Source organism: Oryzias latipes, chromosome 24, assembly GCF_053564925.1.
Source record: "Oryzias latipes strain Hd-rR chromosome 24, Olatipes_Hd-rR_3.1".
NCBI classification, from domain to species: domain Eukaryota; kingdom Metazoa; phylum Chordata; class Actinopteri; order Beloniformes; family Adrianichthyidae; genus Oryzias; species Oryzias latipes.
The window spans coordinates 12,344,510-12,363,786 of record NC_136260.1 but is presented as its reverse complement, the minus strand read 5'-3'; the positions used below and the strand labels follow the sequence as shown (position 1 = coordinate 12,363,786).

At 40.5% G+C, this 19,277-nt stretch overlaps 1 long non-coding RNA gene across 1 annotated transcript; it reads left to right on the top strand.

Moving 5' to 3' along the window:
• The first annotated feature begins 8,911 nt into the window (after positions 1-8,911).
• LOC110017739 (uncharacterized) lies at positions 8,912-10,324 on the top strand. Its single transcript, XR_002293236.2, has 3 exons — positions 8,912-8,996; positions 9,829-9,955; positions 10,034-10,324. It is a non-coding gene; the product is annotated as an uncharacterized LOC110017739 (long non-coding RNA).
• The last annotated feature ends 8,953 nt before the right edge of the window (positions 10,325-19,277 follow it).

Below are 19,277 nucleotides of genomic sequence, written 5' to 3'. Positions count from 1 at the left end.
AACAACCACCAAATGTTTAAGATTTGTTTGCTTTTGTAATGTTTCTCACCTTCTCTTCCTGGTCCCCAAAGACCAAAATGGTTGCCAAGGCCTTCACTTCCTGTTTAGGAGTTGGGCATAGGAAGTGGAAAGGAATTGGATTTCTTTGTATACCTTTTGGTTGTAATGATTGGAGTTGTTTGTTTGTTTATGTTTTCTTTGTTTACAGGACTTATACTGTGTGATTTACAAGACATTTCTATATTTTGTTGTAGATTTATTTTTTCTTTATTGTTTGGTTAAAGTGACTTCCTTCTTGGGCGTGGCCAGCCAATTAACTGGAGCCCATAAAAGGGAAGGAGCTCAGTGTGAGGGAGGAGTGTGTGTGTGAGCTGAGAATAAAAACCTGTTCCTCAACTTTAAGGTCATCTGCGTCCTATGTTAACCAGGCCACTATAGTCACACCACATTGTGACAACTCCCATCATGCCTTGCACATTGTGAACACACCATTTGGGTAGTTTCTTTCCACAGGACACATGATGATTAGATAGTCATCTAATAGGCTTGTACATTCGATGTACATTAATATATGCATCTACACAAAATGTCAGAACCTTGTTTGACAAACCGGTGACCTGATTAGGGTATACACCACCTTCAACAGTTGCTGGGTTGAAACCAGCAAACCTGTGACCCCAAAGGCGATTCAGTGAGTATCTGAAGATGTATGGATGGATGTAAAGTTGCAGAATTTATTTTTTACTTAGTAAATGTTAAAAAATTTATTAATACTCTAATAGACTTCTAAAAATATCACGCAACATATCTACTACATATCAAGAAGACATATCATATCTGAAAGAGTAACAAAAAAGAATTGTGAGAGACGTCCTGTAGACATCTACAGTAGATGTAATCTAGGTATATTATTTTAACTAAATCATACTTTAGACTAAATTGGAGAATAATGTAAATAGTGTCTGAAAAGTAAACTTCAAGTAAACTGCCTTACTTTTAGTAAAGCCTAAGCAAACTTGTAGTACACTTAAATAGAGTGTTTACTCTGTTTTTTTTAATTACTCATGTAAATATTTTTGCATCTTAAACAAACTTTATGAACAGAAACTTATCACCTCACCTAACGCATCATAATTGATACTATCTACCTTATATAATGAATGATTTTACAATTTTGGTGGATTTTATAAAACGGTTTAAAAAACATCTTAGTTCCAAAAAATGTAAACTCTCTCTTGTTTCTTTGATGGCTTAAAAAGGAGCAAAGATTTCTGAGACTGAGACCAGAGGAAGCACCAAAACCATAGCAAATACCATTCTGGGGTCTACAGCATGGTGGTTCATTGAAAGGCAAAACTATAAAGGCGGTGCTGTAGGGGGAGAAGGGTTACAGCTTTTAAAATGATTCCCTGACATGGGGCCTTGCATTCAGTTTTGTTTTGCAGCTGCAATCCTGAGCCGGTTCACACGTCTGACCACTCGTGGCTACTTTCTTTTCACTCTTGTTCTACGAATTGACATCTCTGTGTTCTACAATTGTCCATCCACTGTCTCCCCTCTTCACAACCTTTCAGCTCCTGCTGGTTTGAACAGGAGAGGCTAGGATCCGCGCCTCAATCTCTCCTGTTTCCCTCCATCAAATTGTCCTTTCGTCCCACATTTCAATTTTTCCTCCATTTGACTTGTGGCTAACAATTTCCCCTTGGGCATCGCTCCTCTTTTCTTCTCCTAAATCTCTGTCCTCTATCTTCATTTGTCCTCTTCGCCACAGAGCCTTCCTCTTTTCCTGCTCTTGGGTTGAGTGTCATTTGATGAGACCTGGATTGAGAGCGGAGTGGAGTATCGGCCCCGCGCAGCAGTGCACCGAGGAGGGGGATGTCAAGGGAAAAAGACAGGCCCTTCTCACATTAAATATCATCTGACACATAATCGGCTGCACCTTCTGTCGGGGCAGCGAGAGGAGGAGGATGGAATTCTTCCTCTCTCTTTGTTATCCCTTTTATTTATTTATGTTTTTCAAAGGGAAAAAAGCTAACAAATTAAGGCTATTATAATGATGTTGTTATTTGTCAAAATAACAAATCATGTGTCATTTTCTGGGATATAATTTCTGCAGAGCATCAGAATTTCATTAGAAATTAACCTCGGAGTTGTGGACAGGGCCCGTCTGTTTACGCTCTCTCCCAATAGCATACAGCCCATCACAACCCCAGCCTAACATTATCTGTGCAACAAAAATGATGAAGGATATTGGAGCTATCCCGAAGTACAATTTTTGTCAAGGAAAACAGAGGCGGAGCAGAGAGCTTTTGGCCCCCCCAGCACATTTTCCACATGACAAATACAATCTTTTTTCAAACTTCTTTTTTCTTTTTACTCCTGATTCACAAAAATTTGAATTGGGAATTTGAATAATCAAATACTCAGAAATGCAACTTTAAGCTGAATTTTCTTTATATATGTCCTCCATCATGAGGAAAATGTTAAGAATGTGATGAAAACCCCAAAAATACGACTTTTTTCAGAGTGGGTTTTTAAAGAATCTGTCCAGATTTCACAAAGACTTCACACTTCACAAGGTAACAATTAAATCTTCATCCTTTCCTTCACTTTGGCACAAATTGCACAACCTACCACTAATTTGTCACAATTGTGAATCCCATCAATGTATCACATGTTGGCTTTGGCAGCCAGATTACAGGTTTGCAGTGGGGATGCAGGGTATCGGCCAAGAAAACAGCCTTTTTTATGATTCAACAAAGGCTGTGAGCTTGCGCTGATGCGGTTGCAAATTGAAAAATGAATGAGAACTGACAAGTCTCCCAGGGAAATCCATCCGATACAATAGGTTCCCAATATGGAAATGCTGGAGAGATGATCACCTGGAAACAGCTGCAGTGCATTTCAGATTTTTATTATTTTTTTTTGAGAAGTAATGGATTGGTTTGTCCTTTAGGGTTAACAAACACCATCATTTCCACACACAAAAAAAAAACCTGAAAAAAGAAATCAAGCAAAAGCGGAATGAATCCCCATTCCAACCATGTTTATTAATCTTATGCTTGAAGCTGGGTCGGTCCATTTCCCCCTATCAGCTTTGAACTAAATGGCGTATGGCGTATACTTGTATAGCGCCTTTCTTCCTACAAGGACAAAGCGCTTTACAGTCACAGACCCATTCACCCAGTCACACACACATTCACTCACACATTCACACACTGATGGCGGCTCCGCTGCCAAACACAGGCGCCTGCCTACCACCAGAGGCAAGGTGGGGTTCAGTGTCTTGCCCAAGGACACTTCGACTCATGGGCGTGCAAGGCGGGAATCGAACCTGCAATCTTATGATCATGGGTCGACCGCCCTACCGCTGCACCACGGCCGCCCCCAGACTAAGAGCAATGACGTTTGACATGAAAAATACATGTCATTTTGTTTTCTCTTTTCTCAATGTTCCCAATATTTTTATTTTATACCAGACAAAAGTGTGAGTAAAAAATTAATTCCTCTATATTTTAATTCCATGATGGAAATAAAAACAAAAGCCAAGTTTTTGTAACAAAATGTTCTATAACTCAGATTCAACCACCAAAGAAATTTTGTATAAATGAGATTTGATAGATATATTTCTTATATTAGTTTTGTGCAATAGCACTTTGTGAACAAAAAGTATCTTTGATTGTTCAGAATTCTCTCTCAAGCTTTAGCCTTAGTCACAACTGCCTTTATGTTTGGGCAAACACATAAATAGTCATACATGAACGCAAGTGCCTTGCTCGAAAATTCCTGAGTGAGCCGGTGGATAAAAGTGTTCATGCATGTTTTTTTCTTTTTGGCATGCTGGGAGCAACAGGTCGTAGCGGACACTTAAATCTCGTGTAAGGGGTACATAGGTGAGACGAAAGGGTGTTGTGTAGACAATCAGGGCGTAGTTTGCTTTGGCGTAATTCGGGCGCCTACATATCACCTGCACATCCTGTGCATGCACGATCAGTAAGAGCAGTGCGTGCACTTGGCTAATTCCTGGAGTGGCATAAGGGCACCGCAAGACAGCATCACCCATACCTCATAAGCGCATATAACTTACATTGTCATTGCAAATACTTCACGATACACTCCCCACACTTTTTCCACAATAATGATAGGTTCCATTTTCATGACGTCGCTTAAGGCAACTGTACAAGTCTCCAGGGAACAGCAGGACACACCTGCGCTCCCTTTAAGGTGAAGCCCATCCTGTCAGCACTCCTCCATGGGCCCGGACAACCCGTAAACCGGCAGCACCCGTACAGGTCAACCCCCATTTGGGTGCATGTGACCAAGGCTTGAGTCAGGCAATCTTTTAGGTAAATTTTTGAGTGTGTGTTTTTTTCCCTAATTGTAGAATAGAGAGAATCAAGAAAAACAAATGTCCTGTCCCCAGCTTTATGGCATTGTCTTATCCTTGTTGTCCTTGATTAATTGATTTTCAATGGGAGTGAAAATCAATTATAAAAATAAACAAATTAACACATCTATCCATCTTCCAAACCCAATTAGTTTCTTTTGGAGTGACGGAGTTGCTGGAGCCTATCCCTGCTACTGTCAGGGGATCCATCACACCATGCATAGATGGTCACTTAGTGCTAGTCTATGAATTCAGTGGTGTCAGATTTCATGTGCAATAAGCTGGATCTCCTAGAAAAAAACACAGGTTTTAAGATTTTGGCTAAAAACGGCATAAACATAACTGGGAACGCTTTTACAATAGATCAAAATGTAGTTTGAGTGAGATTTTAAAAATATGCTTGATTTGCAACTAAAAATGTTTTACTGATATACTTTACAAGCAGGCCACGTATTGTCTTGGTAACCGCACAATCCTTCAATTCCAATGAATGGTCCCCATCTGTTGGCTTGAAGCAGCAGAACTGCTCCTCTATTTTTCCCGTTTAAGGGTAGAAGCTTGTTCCTGTGTTTAAAAATGGTCTCAATTTCCTAAGATCATAGAACCAGCTCATGGCAACTCTGCTTTACAGATGGATTTTCACTTTAATAGGAAAAAAGGGGGAAAAAAACTCCCTACAGCTACTGCCAAGAAATGCTTTTGATTATGTAGACATCCAGTGCGTGTACAACTCCCAGTCTGGGCTTCTTCTCTGCCGTGACAGCTTGATGTGTCTCGACGGGCAGATGTGAGTCCCGACCGAACTCAGCGGGTGCCAGGGGGCTACCGACCCGGTCAGCCAGCTCTCCTCACACTCTCAGAGGACTGGCACCACTTGAAAACCATCAGTGTCTTGGAGTTCATAACAATGCGACAGCAGCTCCATCGCAGCCATTTGTTTCTGCCACTTTGGCACAGAGAAAATCGTTCTGAGTGTCTCAGAGCAAGCCTGGCACCCCCCATCCATCATGAGTGCTTTCTCCAGCGGATGGACCTCTTCCACGCTCTGCTCCCCTGACTGCTGTTTTCATCTGTACTCTACCATTGTGCAGGCCTGTTGTCCCCCCCTTTGCCTTTTGCAATTACCCCCCTTCACAGGCCTTCCCCCATCACCTGGGACACTAGAGGGCTTTTGGTTTGGTGTGAAAGGAAGTAGCTGTGATGGCCAGCAGCCACTAATGTCTTAGTCGCAACTGTCCTTATGGTTGGATACGGGCTGTCTGTGGGCTAAAAATTGGCAAACTTGTACGGGCCATTTATGGGGAAATTTTACGTTTGCGGACCACTTGGTTAGCCTGAAAAAAAGTGTATTTTTATGGCCATGCTGCATGTGACAGATTGTAACAGACACTTATAAAGCATGCAAGGGTAAATAAGAGTGAAGTAGATTAGACGCAGGCATGTTGCATGAAATTTCATTTTTTTAACACTAGAACCCTGCACACTACTGAAGTGCATGCCCCTTGCCTGACGGTTAGAAAATATAAAATTAGACAATCATAAAATAGTTTTCTTTTGGATATTCTACTGATGCATACATGTCACCTTTACACCCAGTGTGTACAGTATTTTCAGTCAGTAAGGAACCAGTACGTGGACCTCAGTAACCACTAGTCATGCTTAGAGGGCACCGTACAAAAGCACCACCTGTCCACCAAAGATGCATGTAACTTACACGTTTCTTACTAATACTTCAAGATGGACTTACTACACATACACGACAATCTTACATTCAATTTTCATGACCTCCCTTTAGGTGGCTGTATGAGCAAAAGGACACCGCATAACACCTGCGCCCCCTTTAAGATGCAGACGCTCCTGTCTGACCCTCTATGAACCAGAACCACCCAAAAGAACCGCAGCAGCCATACTGATCAACTCCCTCATGAAGCCTAAAGCAATCCCTTCTTGGAGTACTCCTCCACTGCGTTCAACCAGATCTTTGACAAAACTCCATTATCTCATTTGACTTTGACTAAAACCTGCCGTACAGTTTTTCTTCAAGGAAATGTCTTTTTCAATTTGAAGAATAAAAGAAAGAAACCAATCACCTCTAAAGTATCTGGCTTTTATATTTGAGTCAAGGAAAGCCTTCCAGATATACAAAGGAGCAAATAAGGCCTCAGAAATGGAGCGCATCCATTGAAAACTGCCTCAATTCATCAAACACTGCAAGGCTTTGTTTTTGTTTTTTTCGTGGGGATTATTGATCTTTTTTATGACTGAAATAAGTGTTAAGTTGCTTGAACAATATGTTAGGCAACCCAGAGCTGTGCAATGAGAACAACTGCAGCATGTTCATGGGAAAACCCCAGAGCGCCATCAATTCTATCAAATAATAACAGGCTATGTAGGCGAACACGGCCTTCAAGCTGCCAGTGGAGGACGCAAAGGTAAAGGGTTTGGAGCGCTACATAGATCTCCCAAAATCCCGTTCACTCACTGCTGACACCCACAGCTAAAGGTTAAACTCCTGCCTACAGTCACTCATTATAAAGTGCCACGTGCGATCAGCTTATGTGTGTGGGTGTGAGACAGAAAAAATAGGGAAAGGGAGTTCTTGGCTAGCGTCAAACGTGGTTAAATCATCACACAAAGGACCAAAGTGGCACTTATAGCACATAAACGTCAGTAGGAATGAGCTGGGTAGCTGGTGTAATCTGCATATGTGTGATTGTGTGAGCTAGCAGTTACGCCACATCAAGATCACTCAGTGCTAGTTATGGATAGTCTCTGGGACAATTTGTTCAAAGCGGGTACTGTCATTTTTTCCAATGATGTACAAAGTTACTAAAACGATGTCCTCACTCATCGCAACTTGGTTAAATAAAACACTTTTATCCCCACCTGATAAGCCTCATCTCGCATCAGATTATTTAACACGGCTTGAAATCAGCAAGGGCATTTGCTCAGGCTGCACAAGAAAGGTGATGATTAAAGGTTGACCTTACGCTTAATTAGTGGCAACTGAGAGATTTCATTGCTGGGCTATGAATCATGGATGGAAAGAAGCAGCCGCCAGGGAAATGTTACCTAAGTGATTAGGTGAGGGGTGTAAATCAATAGCGGCGCTGACCTGCGAATGGAGTGCTGGTGGGAAGTGAGGCCCAAAACGAAGATGGGAAAAAGAATGAAGGGACATAATTAACACGAATGACCCACTTCTGTCTCAGGACATAAACAGACAAAGCACAATATCACTCATATCATGATGAGAAACAACAGATAAGATTTTTTTCTTTCTTCACTCTGACATTCAGTATGTTTCCCTAAGTGACTCTCTTTAGCACAATAAGAAGTAGGTACGCAGGTAGGAACGGCAATGACAGTTGGCGCTTAGCAACCCCGCCCCCTCTTCCCGTCACCTAGAAGTCAGAATTATCTGTTTTCACACTCTCCCGCACACTTGTGCAAAAAAAAAAAAAATACCCAGCTATATTGGATTTATATAGCCATACATTTTGAACCACATGCCAGCACATACGAGGAAAACAAAGACGTACATGGATCTAGTCGTTTGTAGCTGCATTGGAATGGGGCGGAGCAGGGAATTTTTGGCCCGCCCAGTACCAGGATCACAAATGTTCTTTTTCTAACTGCAGTTGTTCCTCTGTCTCTGATTCATAACAATTTGACTAAAATAATATTGTACTTTCCGTACAATAAGGCGCACTTCAAAGCCCCTAATTTCTTTTAAAAAAAAACGACAGTGTGCCTTATAATCCGGAGCACCTTATATGGCTTATTTATGGTAATGTTTACTGATGTTGAAGTGATTTTGAGAGGCACTTTGTCAAAATTTATAGTTGATTTACCTATGAATGTTAGACCATTCATTCATGAGTATTTTAATCTGGAATATAACGCTGAAAGTTCAATACTCAGAAATGCAATTTTAGGGTTAGTTTCCTATATGACTTTTATGATCATAAATGCTGCAAGAACATGTTAAAAACACCAAAAACACCATTTTCATTGGGTTGGGTCTTTAAGGTATAGAGAGACATTGAACAGGTGAAAATGTCCTATTGTTAAAGAGAACAACAAATAGTAAAAGTTGGCCTGTTAACACGCTCCCACGGTTGAAATGATGTTGTCATCTGCTGCTCTCTGACTTAAGATAAAGCAATTAACTTCACTGCACACATTATACAAGGCCACGAGAAGTGCTAAATGCCTATTTTCACCTTTTGCTTTTGTTTGTGTGCTGTGTCTTTTCCAATCAGTTGACCCTTCATTCCACTTCTCTGTTCTAAATAGGGACACTCTTCATAGTATGTACCCAAAGCCAGAAAAGGCATTAGTTATTGGAGGGTTGAAATCAATAGCTAAAGGAGACCTTGACAAAGAACAACTTGACAATAGTTAAATAGAAGTTTAAAGGCTGTAGAGGTGTTGTATTTGTTTGAGTGCATTGGGCCAGCCCTGTGTAATTTAGTCCATAGTTCCAAATTCAATATTTTGTTATCATTCAAATATATATATAAATATAAATATATATTCAAATGTTTCAGTTTCTGCCAACATGCCTGGTCTCTTGCATATCCTACACCACCAGTTCCTGACAGTGGTGAGTACTCTATAGTCTTATAATCTTTCTGAACCATTAAAAATGAATCAAATTGTATTGAGATGGTTCAGGGTTGTGAAGCATTTGACACTGAAACTAGTGACGTCTATTGGCCAGACTTCAAAATTGCATCAGCATGAAACAAAAAAAAGTGTAGCACGTGTAGCAATAAAACCTTTGATTTCTAAAGTCGGTCTTATAATAATCATGGCACAGTTGTTACATAGTGACATTTAATGTATAAAATATTGTAAAGCAAATACCATTTGAACATTGTGCCTTGTTGGAAGGCATGTTGTCTAAAAATGTAAAAATCGACAAGATCAGAATGTTTTTTGTTTGTTTTTTTAAATCTGAGTTGCGATTGACCTGTGGTGCAGAACGGCCTGCTTTTGAAATATCCCGCCTATCTGGCAGCCTGTGGCACTCGATATGGACGGCCTCCTGTCTGAGCTGCTGCTGCTGCTGATGGCCACCCTGCTGCTGCCCAGCCGTTGCCTGATTTCGTAAAAGCGTCATTCCCGCCTGACTGACTGACTGCCGCCACAATCATGACCACACCATTCTCTAAAAAATCGGGCGGTGCCAGCTAATCTTGAGAATTCTGCCAATGCCACCCCATCGCGCAGTGGCAGTTGTAAATGTTACCGTATCATTAAAGAAGTAAGTCATTTTACTGAGTAAGAAGTCAAGTCATTTGTTTGAAAGTAAGTTAGAGGACTCAAAAAAGATAACAAAGTCTTCGTAATCTCAAAGACTAATTTAAACGAATTGGTCAACTGACTCAACAGAAATGAAAATCAATTCAAATCACTTTGTCATGGCCTGTCAGCTACTCCCTACTCCCCCCTCCTTCCTGTGTTGGACGCGACCAGCTGGATCCACTCACCTCATCTACACCTGCCTTCATAAACTCCTCCAGGATCATCAGCCGGTGCCAGTTCGTTGTTCCTCCTATGGTGCATAGTCTGGTCAGCTCACGTTATTGTCTCACGTCTCGTTGTCTGAAGCTCATGGTATTTCTCGCTCTGCCTCAGGATGTAAACCTTCTGGATCCTCACCTGGTCGCAGTCCTCCAACGCTGCAGTCACGCCGCATCTAGAAACCTCCAGCCAGCCGCCTCTCCTCGCCTTGGTTCAAGCTTCGCTTACGCCGTCTCATGTAACCTCCAGCCAGCCGTCTCGCCTCGTCTTGGTCCAAGCCTCGCTCCCGCCGCTGTTCCCCCTCAAGGAGATTCCAGCTCAAGATTCCTCCAGCCAGCCCACGTTCTCTCTTCCTGGAAGAAAGTCCTGTCTAGTTCTGGTTCAGATTAAACCACTGAAATCTTACCGTTGTGTCAAGCCTCTTTCCGGGTTCCAGCATCTGGGTCATTTTTGAACTCACGTTCGAATCATGACACACTTTAAGGATCACACTAAAGTCAGTAATACTGCTCCAATCAATACCTATAGAAATAAAAACAAATAATAGTTACGGTGTGTTTTATGTAAAATGTTATGTTGTAGTGCTTCATTTCTGGGAGACTTACCGACTAAAAAGCCCTAACAAGGACCTATTGTGAGACTCCGTACTCTATTTAACTGTTCAATTTATTTTGAATTAGCTTACACTTAAAAAAGCTCCTTTATTCTCATCTCATGCACTAAATCCCAGACATTCAAGTCGACCTGAAAAAGATTTAATTTAGTAAATCTGCTAACCATTAAATACCGGTTTGTAATCCGTATGGCCAAGGCACCGGTTGTGAGTCTGTCAGTTCAGGTTGAGAAAAGTCCCAGGTGGCTCATTCCACTTTTACGCATATACACCTCCGCGTCCAGTTTTAATTGACTCTATTGAGCAGGAACAGCGTACTTTCTTATTGCTGAAGCTCTAATTGGGTTCTGCACCCTTACCTTTACACGAAACACATTTTATGGAGCAATTTAAAACAGGCAGCGCTGCATAATTAGAAAGAAATGAGGGAATGAGTGTGATCTGTGCTGTGACAACGGCATGATGAAATGCCTTTTGTGCACCTTGATCACTCGCTGCTGAGGAAAATTACTTTAATGGAAGGAATGGGAGTGTGTTTGGATCAAATTTTGAGGTCACCTTGCACAGCACTGTAAATATTAGGAGACTGGCACATGTACTTCTCCAAAATCTGTTTGGAAAGTGCCTCCAAATGGGGTCATTCATAATTGATCTGGGGGGGGCAGGAGGAAGCGCGTAAAGGTAAATACTGATTAGCTCCTGGGAACATATGCTGCTACTTTGATAAACTCACTCCAAATGACTTATTTGGCTGTTGTCATTTTGACCTGTATGTGCAGTGTAAGTGTTCAAACACAGGGGCGAGGCCAGATGTTTGTCAGACTGGTACACACATTAATAAGCTGCATGTACACACATGTTTGTGTGAACACAGACAGATGCTCACACAAACCCCCCACAGCAAACTGCTACAATCACACACACTCAACTGACATCCATTGGGAGCCACTTTGGATGAGTCTTTTTTTTTTTTTCCTCGCCCTTGGTTGTTGGTATTTGTTTTCTTGCTCTATAAACTGAATGCTGGCTCTTGTAAGCTCCTGAGCAACAGCCCTTTAGACTCAGACATAAATATTTAACATCTTGAAATAGAATCAAATTTTTATTATCTAATTAAAATATTTACAGGCAAAGCTAGTTATGGGGACATGAATTACAAATGATAAACAGACACGAAACTTCACCCTTGGGATGATAATGAAAACTTGTAACGCAGGATTTTAGAATTGCCTGACCATTACACCATCAGGGGAGCAAAAATATTGTAGATGTTAATGAGGCCGGGTAATGTAAGGACCGACATACAGGGTTAAATCCGGTTTCTCCCTACATTCTTCCTCTAGCAGGGATAGTGGTTTAATTTGAGGGCTGGTTCTTTGGTGAAAAGTAAGCTAATTTTATTAGATGAAGTTAAACAGGTGCCAACTTATTGACAGTTGTGTTTGCATAGTTGGGAACTGGCATTCGTCAGTAAGCAGTGATTGGTCCAAGTCGGCGTGAGTCATCATTTCTGAGGCAACCACTTTTCCCCGATCAGTGAGCTTGTTGGAAGTCCACGCCCAGCACTCTAAAGTGGGCTCACTTAGCGCTTCGAAAAATGTGACCGCATACTTGGATTGAGGTCTCTGATCAGTTTATAACTTGCACTAAAGAAAATGTTATGGAAAAAAATAGAGTTAGCAGAAAGAATGGTTATTCTGTCACATAAGATGACTAACAGCTGTTTGTTTCTCTATAGAAGTCTGTGGGATTTTGGCTTCTTGGAGCCAGCAGGTACTTCCTGTTTGAAATGCAAGGGGGGAGGAGTCACTTAGTCCAGAGACCCACATCCTCTTCAAAGGGTCAAACACATTGCATGCGGTCACACATGCGAGGAGTGAGATGGCTTCATCTGCCAGACCCATTGGGCACAAAGCACAGCTGCTGCAGCTGCAGTCTTTTTGAAAGTCTCCCTTACCTGAAGGTACTTGAACAGATTTTCTTGTCATTGTAATTTGCATTTTTGTTTTTTTTCTCCACCAAGATGTCCTGTTTGCTGACTCTTATTAATCTAAATGGGTCTCTAAACAGCTGCAGCAGTCAAATGGGGTTGCCACATCTGTTCTTGGCCGTGCACTTTCGCACAACCGCAGGGGGAATGAGTCAGGTTTGACCAAACCAGTCGGATTTAAAGTTGTTACGCCGCCCATCTCTATCATATTGCCAACATGGCTGGTGTCAAGGCTTTAACTTGCCTCCAGTCACTTTACATCCTACAGTCAGGAGGGGAAAAAAAAGTTTCTTGCAGGAATATTCAAGTCATGCCATGCCTGATCCAGCAAATCTGATCCTGAGGGGGATTGCCGCGGACATACGTCAAACCTCCTGTTCCTGTGGAGGGTCACCGGTGCCGCTCCTCTTCATGTGTCCTGTTCAAGAACAGATCCCGGTGAAACAGTTTTAGTTTAGTACCATAACAATATAATAAATATTTGACTTTAATATTTATAAATGTGTAATAGGGAAATAATTCGTAAAGGGATTCTTTGTTGCATACATTAGAGCCTGTATGTGGGGATGTGAAAATTTAGCTTTGAATGTACCACAATTTAAATCTGTTAAAGCCTCTTTATTCTCTTTGAAGTGCTACTAGTAATACAAAAAAAAAAAAGATATTTCATGTACATTGAATAAAATGATAGGACATTGTGACAGCTCTTTGGAGTCACAGAGGTATAGTGGAGCATTGCCATGGAAACTATACCACATTCTCTTTAACCAGCACAGACATGGAAAAGAAGCTGCAAGCGTGAAGCTCCAATGATTCAGGTTTCAAAGAGTAAATAAATAAAGCAGAGGGTCTTTACTGTGGATATCTTCTCCTCAAGGCTTTCTTTTAAAACAAACTATCCTACTTGTGGTAAATTAGAGAGCATATTTTATTAATACAAGGAAAAAATAGATACTAAAGCTATGACTACATAAACACTGCTGTGGATTATCAGTAATGTGATGTTGAATATTTAAATATTTAACAATAAATATTAAAACTTCCAACATTTTAAAATAAAAAGATCCCAGCCATTAGCTTTTAATCCATGCCAAATACCTTATCCATATATATTAACCTTGTATGACCCCTATGAAGTACTCCAACATAAAAGCCTCTGATTGTGCCATATTAAAACCGTATGTTATCTCAGTCACTCCTTACTGCTGTGGTCCCATCTGGATTCTCTTAGTTTAAATCAATCTTTGTCGTGATTCACTCGCTGAAATATCAAGCTCATGTATCAGTCTCCTCTGCTCAGCCCAGAGGATCAAATATCCAAGGTTTTCCAAAAAATGTTGAACTTGGAACAATTTGCTCCAAAATAGCCCTCCTTTTGGTTGTATAACTATAATGAGAGATGGAAGCTGGCTTGATGTTTTTTTGGACAGTATAAAGTGTCAGATGAGATGCACCTAAATTCCTCCCATTTTTGTGAACATTTTTATTATTTTATTGTTATTTTTATTTTTTCCAACATGCTGGCCGTTGTCTGTCATGATCGCTAAAAGATATCTGTAGTTCTGTGCTGGCTTCTAACATAGCAAAAATGTAGGACCACGTTGTTTAAAGTTGTCTTTGGTTTGAAGTCTCAAAATAATTTAATCCAGTCCTTAAAAATAAAGTTCACTCACAGTATTTGCCACTGCTCCTGTGGTGTGGAAAATAGGGTGGCACACAAAAAGCATTATTTATTTAAAATAACAAAAACCAAGCAAACTTTCATCCTGACGTAGGACTGGGTTTATCATGCGTTTTCCAATGATGGTCCTGGCATTTATTTAAAAACAATTTACAGACTGTAATGAGTAAAAGGGCTTCATTTACCAGTAATATATGGTAGAATTTAATTTATAGTGACAAGGTGCAGGATTTTTTTGCCTGGTCATGTATAGTCATTCATAAGGTGTAAAGTTCTAAGTGCATTTTGCATCCCCTCATAGACAACAAAGATTCACAACACATAACTTATTTTTCACTTTACTTTATTCACCACTATGTTAGCTACAGTTCATTTGGTTTCAACATTGTAGCACGCTGCACCAGTGTTCATTTGCAAGTCATCAGGTGGACCAGAGATCATTTGAGAATCAAGCCTTCTGGGAACAAAAACTTTGCTGCAGAATAAGCATCCACACCGCGAATGTGCTCTACTTTTAAATGCAGAAACCCGGAAATGAGCGACAATGCCGCAGATGTTTTGCCAGCAGCATTATCTTGTGTTGAAATAGAGATTTCACTAATGAGCGAGCTGAAGAAAGTGGTGGTGAGTAAATGGAGCTCATTCTCCTAATTGAGATATTTGCAAATTAAAAAAAGCAGAAGTACAGAGCACAGCTGTTGGAAGAAATGAAGCTGTAAAAGTACGATTGATTTCAAAGATAAACAATCAAATCAGTGACAAATTAGCTTAATGACTAAAGGCTGGAGAAGGAATACAAGTGTTTTTGAGCCACATTTTTTATGAACTTCCACGGAAGCTATTAACAGAAATAATCAAGACAGAAGTGGCAGCTCCGGCACCGTAAATTGATACATTTTGCGTGAAACTTTCGGAAAAATTCTATTACTTTTGAACTTTTAGCATTCCTGTCTTGACGAAGGAATGTGTAATAAGACCAAACAATTTCAAAGAGTTCAGAGTGATACAACATTAGGCCTCAAATTAGTTTTCAATATCTGTCTTGTGGTCTAAGTGAGAGAATGAACATGTGCAGCTCCGAGAGGCAATAACAGGTCAGATTTCCCCAAAGGTTCTGACACCAGCGCTGAAATTAATTGCGCTGCTCTGAAGATGAATAAAGGCATTTGTGCTTTGATTAAGTAAGTCTGAGAGCTCACCTCCCTGCAGGCCTGAACCAACACGCCTGCCTGATGGACTTTTGCTTCCACGGAGCCGCAGGGCCTGACAGGAAACAGAAAGCCGGCGCGCTGTCCGGTGCTCCCACACACATAAACTCCTCGGACCACACAGCAACCAGTCGTCCGATTTAGTCCCCACATGGATTATAGGTGGATGCTAAAACAAATAAAGGCCTGGTGTTTGTGCAAAAAAGGAGAGGAGAAAAACTAGGAAAATGACAATAAGGCTCTCTGAATGAGTCCCGATAAGACTTTTGTTTATGGTGCCGTACGGTTGATCCGTCTGAGTGTCAGAGCAAATGGAGCATTCATGTGATTTTAATCGTCACCTTGGGTGACAACAGGACTGTAGAGCTTTATAGCATCTGGGAGCAATAAAGTGCTGGAAAGATAGCAGCGCTGTGATGGAAGTGGCGAAAACTGTTGTCAGGCTTTTATGAACGTGCCCTTTTAAATTTACGAGGGGAATTTGTGGGGGGGAAAAGGCATTTACGTTAAATTGTTGGTATGTTGGAGAACTCGTGATAACACAGTAAAATTGTATGAACAGGAGGAATATGGACATAATTAAAATCCATTTCTCTGTCGTGACTCATTTCTTCCATAAGCTGTCACGAAGTTTTGACTTTTTTTTATAATATCCCTTAAAGACTCACTCACTTTCAAAGCATTCTCAGTAATCTTTTAATTATGATTCTGCCATTTTTAGCCAAAATCAAGAAATATGTGTCTATTTTCTAAGACGTGGCTACTGCAGAGCGGCAGAAGTTCATCAGAAACAACACACACTTAAACCCAAGTAAATAACAAAACAAAAAAAATTCAAAATAGAGGAGATGGGGACTTGATCTTGAGACTCGGATCAAATTACAGGATTAGGGTTAGGGACATGAGATTAACCTGTGTCGTTTTCTAGGACATAGAGTACAGACCAAAAGTTTGGACACACGTTCTCATTGAAATGAATGGGAAGGTGTGTCCAAACTTTTGGTCTGTACTGTAGTTTCTGCAGAGGAGCAACAGTTAATTAAAAATTCCTCTCTAACAAAGTTGTGGGTGCAGAGCAACACTGCTCTCCCTTCTTGTCACCAATAACTCAGAGTTCTCTATTTACATGCTGCCCTGCTGGCTTAAAATGGGGAGAAACATTGGAGCTGTCCAGCCGTGCATTTATTAGCCAGATTCTAGCTCAAACGTGGAAAATAAGGACATTAGTGGATCTATTTGTCTACAAGTGGACTGATCAGATCTAGCCCACCCAGTGTATTTTCTGCGTAACAAATAAGATCTTTTTCAAGCTGCATTTTTTTTTCGTCTGCTCCTGATTCACAACAATTTGAATAAAGAAATACTCAGAAATGCAATTTTGAGCTTAATTTTCTTTATTAATGTCATCAGAAAAATGCCACACAAACCTGTTAAAAACCCCATTTTCATCAGAGTGAATCTTTATAGCTTTTTGAATTGCAAAGTTTGATCAAGATTCAATGTTAAATCTTGAAAGACTTTCTCACAAAAAAAAAAAAGAAAAAGTCTGGTCCACTTTCCATTGAGCCTTTCAGCCCGAAATCGTTCTTAAGCACATTGTTTTGCGTGTTTATCTTTATCTAATCTCACAGGCAAACACTGTTCCACTTTTGCACTTCTCTCTTGGCCTCTCTGGGTCGACATGGAAGACATCCCCATCACAAAGAAAATCCTCCAGCATTCCCACTCTTCCATTTGGCAGTTAAGTGAAGGAATGTGTCATGGAAGGAATGCAGTAAAAGAGTTACTGTCTGTCTAAGTTATCAGTACGAATACCTTCAAATCTGAAAGCCCAGGGTTAAGCCCACACAGGCCTCACAAGCACTAACACTTCACCATCATTTCAGTTATGGTACGTCCAATTCAGCTTAGCCTTAAATTAAGCCAGTGATTTGACATGGTTGGGTCTTTTTACACGTTTGTTTTTAGGAGACATGAATATCTGAGTGGTTCTTTTTCTCTCAGGTGCCGAATCAGAGGCACACGGTTGTTGTTTTGATACCAATTAGAATGCAAAAAGCACATGCAGTTAAAAGTCTGCAGAGCCTCGCGCTGTGGAGGAAAGTGTCAAACTAAATATTCATGAACAATACAATTTGTGGAACTTAATGTAAGTCTGCCAAATGAGCTTTTGGCAAACTGATTTAGGCTCTTCTCTGTTCCCATCCCCCGGGCAAGACTTGATTTGGAGGTACAGACTATAACATCAAAACAAATGATGTTAAGATTATAACTGGGATCTAGAAAAATAAAATGTTTGGTGTTCATAGAAAATCCACTTTGGAAATCCACTGATGTACTAGCATAAGGTTCCCATTTGTGGTTTTGGCTGGAGCATCTCCTCAGATATTTGATGTTTTGGTATGAAACATTTAGTGTGAAACATTCATCAATTTTCATAGCAACTCTGCACAGGCTCCAACTTCAGATAATGTAAATATGCTCAACCATGAATTTGAGAGACCGCCAAATTCCTGTTTCTGTCACGCTCAGTCGTGCTGTCTAGTCAGTTTTTAAGCTCCGTAATTTGACAACTGTAGGTGTTTCATCTGGTAAAGTTTATTTGCTTTAACAGGAAAAAAAAAGCTGTTACAACAATTTCAAATCCATCACTCCCATACTTTAATCTAATGCAGACAATAACTGTGTGCAGTTATGAATGACTTATTTGAGCTTTTATTCGGTTTAATTTAGAATGAAAAATTCTTCGACATAAATTTGAGCAAAAGCTAAAGCAATTTCTTCAGCACAAAACTTACCGTTCCTGGTTCGGACAATTGGTTGTGTGGCTTTAGCTGGGATTATATAAATGGCTAGTGCTGTCTCGGCAATGTCGTCCCTCAATGTAAAGCAGATAAAATGCAGACAAAATGTTGCAGTTCTTCAAAAGACCACTAGAGGCTGGTTTAGTAAAGTAGCAACTTCCTATTGACTCCCATGTTAAAAAGTTTTTCATCCTAGTTTTAAAAGCTTAACATTTTTTTCTTTATGTTAAATGATCGCATCATTGGCTGGATGGTGGTGTTGTGGTTAGCACTCCTGTTCTACAGCAAGAAGGCACTGGTTCAAATCCAGCTTCCCCCAAGATCCAGGAACATGCCTCATAAGTTCAATGATGCGTCTAATTGTCCCTAGGTCTGAGTGTTAGGCCCTCCAACAGGTTGACAACCTGTCGCCTTCACCCAACAGTAGCTGGTACATACCGTGACCCTGAAAGGTGTTAAGCAGGTACAGAAAATGGATCGATGGATGTTGCTACCGGTTGGAATTTATTTTGTTTTGCTTGGATGGATAGACTCAGCCAGACTCCAATCATCCATTTTTAAATCCTTGTTGAGTTAACTGGCATCAACTCGGGTCAGTGGGCCCTAATTCAGGCTTTATTTTTGCAGGTATTATGGGTTCAACTTATATATATCAATGAAGAGATCACTGACACATCCATCCTTTTTCTAAATACCTTCTTATTCCTGTTCCTTGCAGGGACCCTGGAGCCTACCCAGCAACTGCCAGGCAAAGGCAACCAGGACAAGACCCCACAAAGACATAAAACCTCACCCTTACATTCACACCAAAGGGACAATTCAGTTACCATTTAACCTACGAATGATTTTTCTGGACTTTGGGTAGGAGCCATGTATTTTTAGCAAAATGTACTTCTTTTAGATGGTTTTATATTAAGTCTTCACTAATAATATGGTGGAACTCTGTCTCATCTTTACTTATAGAAATTTACAAACCACAGGGACATTCATAACATTGTTTTATTGTACACATTTCTGGTGTCAATAAACAGTTAAATATAAGCCACAGGCATGTAAAATATG